The sequence below is a fragment of the Tachypleus tridentatus genome, chromosome 10, assembly GCF_004210375.1.
Source record: "Tachypleus tridentatus isolate NWPU-2018 chromosome 10, ASM421037v1, whole genome shotgun sequence".
NCBI classification, from domain to species: Eukaryota; Metazoa; Arthropoda; class Merostomata; order Xiphosura; family Limulidae; genus Tachypleus; species Tachypleus tridentatus.
In genome coordinates, this window is record NC_134834.1 from 151930771 (window position 1) to 151937625 (window position 6855).

At 34.8% G+C, this 6855-nt stretch overlaps 1 pseudogene; it reads left to right on the forward strand.

Moving 5' to 3' along the window:
• The first annotated feature begins 1206 nt into the window (after positions 1-1206).
• On the forward strand, positions 1207-3954 carry LOC143230643 (adhesion G protein-coupled receptor E3-like; annotated as a pseudogene).
• Positions 3955-6855: the final 2901 nt, after the last annotated feature.

Consider the following 6855-nt stretch of genomic DNA (forward strand, 5'->3'; position numbering starts at 1 on the left):
TACTGTCTTAGTGTAGCAAGTTTATCCTTGAGTGAAACGACTGCAAGCATCATCTGTTCTGAACACAGTGTTACCCTTACCCTTATATTATTCTTCATTGCCTGTTCTAAATACAGTATTATTCTCATCCTTAAATTATCCTTCATTGTCTGTAAAATAGTGTTACTCTAAGCCTTACGTTATCCTTCATCATCTGTTCTGAACACAGTGTTACCCTAAACTTACATTATCCTTCATCGTCTTTTCTGAACACAGTGTTATCCTTCCCTTTTATTATTCTTCATCGCCTGTTCTAAACACAGTGTTATCCTAACCCTAGCATTCTTCCATTTCTCAGGCGGAAATAAAAATACTGTTAGTTTTTATTAATAGTAATTTAGGTAAACAGCAAATGTTTTTGATACCCTTTGCATCAGTGGAGCAAACTAGGGGAGAGGACAATCGCCCCACTCTAATTTTATATTTTTATTGACAAATATTAAATGTTGGTAACCGAAAAAATTAGTAATTTTACTATTTACAAAGTTTAAATGTCCATTTTGTTGTTTTTCCCCTCATAAACTTTTGGTTCTAACGTATTAATTGCAATTGGTATATGAACTCCAAAACGCACTACATTATCAACAGTTGGTGCATTTTGTAGAAATAAGGGTTTAATCGTGGCCCTACCATCCAATAGTTTGCTGAAATGTCTTCAGTACCCTGAACCGCGTATACACTTGTATGAGTAGGATAAACCATTTCTCCCCACACTAAAATAGTACCACTGTCTTTAATGCCACATACACACGTTTATAAATGAAACTTATAAATCCTAGTTACTTTCCCTGAAATAACTAGCTTTACACAAGGATTTCTTTGTAACTGCCACATGTAAAGAGAAGAACGTACAAAAGAATTGAATGTTTTTGAACAAACCTCTAGATGTGTAGGTGGCGCTATTATTATTGTTTAAACGGCACGAAAACACAAAAAGTTGACACTGTGTTGTTGTTTTTTTGTAGCTATCGGTTATATTATAAGTTGCTAATATTTACATTTTACTATATGTTCCATAAAAATTAGACACGTTTTGATAATATGTTAATAAATAAATTTTAAGTTACCACACTGAAGCTTTCTTCTTGCATCATAATAAATGTCATATATTAAATCACTTTAGTTTAGTTGTATACTTCTACAATTGAGGGCGCGGTGGTGCTGCGTTGCTTCGCTTGAGGTAAATACTTAGCGCCTTATTCTGTCACTTCTGTGAACTTCAACGATTGTATAGCGGTGGTTCTGTAGATACGGACTCTTTGCACCTTACTAACTAAGGCCTTGTTTTTTGAAGATAACAGTTTCGTAAGTCAGCAAAAGAAGAGGTGATCTTAAGTTTAAGAGTCGCGAAGAGAAGTGGACTAACAGTAAGATTTTTTTAATGTGATTCAAAGATTTGTTGATTTAATCAAATCCAAGTTTTATTGCCGTTTTGATGTAAAACTTATTACATGCTCGTCTCTACAGAGGGACCAAAGAAAAACTAACAGCAAAATCTGTTATTCTTATATTATTGAATTAAACAAAAACAAACCCGTTCGATATGGCAGACGTATTTTCAGTGAGCCTGCAGGCTGTGAGTGGCTCAGCCACAATGTTTTCCAGGAAATCTGGTAACCGGACGAGTGATTTTGGGGTAGACGGTGGTTGGAGTTCCGGAGCAGCAAGTCTTCTCTCCCTGTTGACGGTAATCGGCACGAGCCTTTCGATAGTCGGGGTGGTGCTGGCATTCATTACCTATACGCTATTCTCTGACCTTCGGACCGTCAGCGGCACATCTCTGCTAAATCTCCTGACTGCCCTCTTTCTGTCTCACCTCCTTTCCGTCATCGGTGTGGAAAGGTGGATGACCACGGACTCTGTCTGACCCTGGCTTTTCTGCTGCACTACCTGTGGTTGTCGCTGCATTGTTGGTTAACCGTCATGACCCGAGATCTCTTTCGAACCTTCCGTGAAAATGTCAACCTTCAGATATCACCGGTTACTGAGAGTCGTAAGTCATTCCTGAAGTGTGCCCTATTCTCCTGGGGCTTACCGGCAGCTCTGACCTGTCTAGCGGCTTTACTCTACTACAACAGCGGACCTGAGAGCCGTCCGTTAGTGGTTTCTACTTGTTGGCTTGTGGATTATAACACTCTTATGTACACCTTCGAGCTTCCTGCGGCTGTATTGGCCGGAGCTGACCTTTTCTATTTTATCCACTCGGTCATTGCTATCCACTACACTGTGAGCATGCAGATGAATCGTCGCACTGCTGAGAAAATGAGAGCCCGTCGCTGCCTTCAGCTGTTTCTCTACCTGAAAGTCGTTGTATATCAGATAGCCACGTGGTTACTCTGTCTCTTGGCCCAGGTTACCGGGTTCTTTTCTCTCTGGTTTGCTTTTACTCTGTTCGTTTCTCTGCAGGGCTTCTTTGTGGCGATCATATACAGTTGTAATTCTCAGGTTTTCCGACTCTACAGTACATCTCTCAAGAACAGTCGTAAAAAGAAGTTTGTGGGCTATGGCACGTCAGAAGTGGCCCATTCTACAAGCTTGACCCAGCTGACATGGTCCCCTACACCTGACACAGTCTAACACTGTTAGTCTAGGACTTTCATTACTTCTACATAGTGAACCACAAAGTGAAATAATTTTTGGGACAATCGGGACCAGCCCAACCCATGATAGTTGGATCAGTGGAGAACCAACATTATAGATATAACGTGTTAATTTAATTTATCCTGTATTCCATACATGCCGATTAATGTATCATGTCATTGAGTCTATCATTATACCATTGACGTATCTTTAACAACCAGCGAGATCTCTCTACCTAGAAACACTGAAGAATTTTGTCTTCCACAACCACCACGACTCAACATTTCTGTGAATGATATTTTCTACCAACATTGGTTAGTGATACTATCCACAATGGACACGACTTTGTTAGTGTATACCACTGTCTAAATTCTCCTTGATATAACAGTGCTGACAAATGATCTTTCAACTTCAAATAACAACCTAGAACTATTACATCTGTTACGTTCCAACTACATGTGATAGGAGAATTCCATTGATGACGAAGAAACTTGACGTTTAAACACACACTTATAGGAACAATGTTCAGAAAAGATGCCTCTTGAAACTGTGGATCTTTGAAACAGGTTCTTGTGCAACAGGAACCCTGTGATGAAGTCTCGTTAATTCCTGTATTAGACACGTTTTCCGCCCCTGTTCAAGTAATATCCATTTTGTATACAGTGTGATTCAAAGAAATCTTCAACATCTAAAATAATTATATCTTAAAATTATAACTGTATTGAAGAGGTAGAATATGTTAAGTGTTATTTAGGAAGTATCGAGATAATACTTTGTGTTTTAAATACCCTGTGATACTTGATGTTACAATAATACCAAATTGGAGATATGTCTAAATGGTTTGTAAGTGTGCAATATATTGTGAGATTAGTAACCAATGTTCAAACAGGCTATGGTTACTTTGTTTAGGGCTATACATGACGACACACCTTCTGTGACAGTTGAGATCACCCAGTAAATGTTTGGCAGATGTAGTGTTATTAATATGTAGCTTGTTTCTATTGCTTCCGCTCTTAGCATTTCCAGGTTTGTTTAGTTTTTTTTCCCTGAATTAAGCTTATAATTATCGATATGTTTCGAAGAAAGTAATATTTAAGATATTCGTGCATATATCACATGGTATAATTGGAAGTGTTAAGTTTACAAACAGTATGAGTAATATACTGAAATAAATTTGTAAAAAAATATAAATTCCACTTATAATAACACAGTAAATGGATGTTGTGTTTACAACGATATCTTTCATATTGTAAACATCAGTGTTGTTGGGCATATATCCTGTCTAAATTGAAAAGCTGTCGAAAGGCAAATAAAGATTTATTGTTGGATAAAATACGTCATGAGATTCAAGAAGTCTTCAAATCCTTTTTAGACGAAATTCAAAAGTAAACATATTATTATTGAAAAGATAAACAACATACAGAGTTTGTATTGAAACAAATAGGAAAGAGACAATATATACAGTTCTTCGAAAATGTTCATTAAAATTTAATTTCTCTCACAACGAAGTTAAAATATATTTTTGTTGTGAAGGGAAAAACTGATGGATTCTGAACAATGAACAAACATCCTATGTTATCGTTAAATGGATAATTAACGGCTCGTTTAACGTTCCTAGCATAGACTAATAAGGGTTAAAAGGCGTAGAAGAGAATTATCTTCGGTTTTAGTAGCCACATCATGATCAGGGTCGCGTGGTTCTACGTGCAGTTAAACTATACAGGAACTAAAAAATTGGCATTTTCTGTCTAAGTGAAACGATATGCGCATGTGTGTCTTTTAGGCGTAATCAGCAGGAAATACAGCTTATGTTCGTCTGCATTAATTATACTTTTTAATACCCCAATCACTAGGCTACGCCTCATCCTTGTAATATAACTCAGTGAAATTGTTAGAGGAAGGAACAGTGTTGACCGCGAAAAGACAGTTTAACAATATTTTGTGAAAGTATTGAGAAATACTATTTCAGTAATAAGTAAAAAATTGACCCAAGTGATACAGCTTTAAAGCAATATATATTCAGAAATACGGAAAGATAGGAATTAGAAACAGTTATTAAACATTAATTTGTTAGATGTAGGTAGTTAATATTACCAGTAGATACATCCGGTTAAATTTGTTAGATGTAGGTAGTTAATATTACCAGTAGATACATCCGGTTAAAGTCGATGGACATCGCGACACCACCAGTCACTTTCATTTCCAGTGTATCTTGACAACTTCTTGTTTTCCATGATACGAGTTCCCTTTCAATTTTAATACTGACTCTCATATAGCAGAGCTTGACACTTGGCCCAACTCGTTTCTTTGGGAAATGTCCAGAAATATAACAAAATACATGAATTGTTTGTAGAAAGACATTGTTTTAACCGCTTGGGGGTATAAAAATGAAAGTCGGATCGCACTACTGGATTTCATAACATATCCCAAGAGGTGCAGGGGGTGATGTTAGACAGTTACCTCCCTTCTAGTCAAACAGTTAAAAATTCAGACAGCTATGCGTATGCCATAGGATAAATGTCTATGCAGGCTTATATAACAAAATATCAATATAGTAATAAATATGTTACATTCAAATGACTATTAACTGTCAACTAAACAACTGTTAACTGCCAAATAAACAATTTCAGTGTAAAAACATAAATGTTAACTGTCAACTAAACAATTTCAGTCTAAAAACATCAATGCTGCCTGTCATATAAACAAATTTCAGTGTTAAAACATAACTTTTAACTGTCAAATAAACAACTTCTGAGTTAAGACATCACTGTTAACTGTAAATAAACAATTTCAGTGTTAAGACATCACTGTTAACTGTCTAATAAAAAATTTCAGTGTTAAAACATCACTTTTAACTGTCAAATAAACAACTTCAGTGTTAATATATCAATGTAAACTGTAAATAAACAATTTCAGTGTTAAAACATCACTGTTAAACGTACATAAGCAACTTCAGAATTAAAACGTCATTCTTAAATGTTAAATAAAGAACTTCAGTGTTAAAACATAAATGCTAACTGTCAAATAATCAACTTCTGTCTTAAAAATCACTATTAACTGTTTGACAAACAACTTCATTGTTAAGACATCACCGTTAATTGTCAAATAAAGAACTTCAGTGTTAAAATATCACTGTTACCTGAGTAATAAAAAACTTCATCGTTAAAACATCACTCTTAACTGTGTAATAAACAACTTCAGTGTTATAACAGCAATGTAAACTATCAAGTAACCAATTTCATTGTTAAGACATCCTCTTAACTGTTAAATAAACAATTTCACTGTTATAATGTCAATGTTAACTGTCAAATAAACAACTTCAGAGTTAAAACATCAATATTAACTGTTAATTAAACAACTTTAATCTAAAAATCTCTCTTAACTGTCAAATAAAGAATGTCAATGTTAAAACATCACCGTTACCTGAGTAATAAAAACTTCACTGTGAAAACAGCAATGTTAACTGTCAAATAACCAATTTCAGTGTTAAGCTATCAATGTTAACTGTCAAATAAACAACTTTAGTCTTAAAATCACTATTAAGTGTCTAATAAACAACTTTTGTGTTAAGATATCCTCTTAACTGTCAAATAAATAATCTCACTGTTATAATATCAATGTTAACTGTCAAATAAACAACTTCAGAGTTAAAACATCAATATTAACTGTCAAATAAGCAACTTTAGTCTAAACATCTCTCTTAGCTGTCAAGTAAACAACTTTAGTGTTGAAACAGCAATGTTAACTGTCAGTGATGTCGAGAAAACCCACTTGTAGAGAAATAAATATGCAAAAACGGCTCGTTTGGGTTGAGAAAATATAAAATACAATGTGATAACTGCCACGACTTTTGTATTGGAGAAACAAGTAGAAAAATGGAAACCAGATTCAAAGAATAAAAAAAGTCACCTTCACACGTTTTCGAACACTGCAAGTCAAATAAACACAAAATAACCATAGAAAACACTCAAATACTAAATAAAGAAACAAACATAAACAAACGCAAAATTAGAGAAGTTTTATTTATACAACAACTTAAACTCAAAATAAACCAATACAGAGGAACGCCTTTATACCTATATTAAATATAATAAAATAAAATTATATATTCAAACATCTAACACCGCCCTCTACATTCCGACACTCAGTTACACAACCCCTTCCAAACATGTGGTCAACTTCCGGTCAGTTACTTCTTTCTTTCTTTGTGAACCTGATGATGACCGAAGAAGGTCG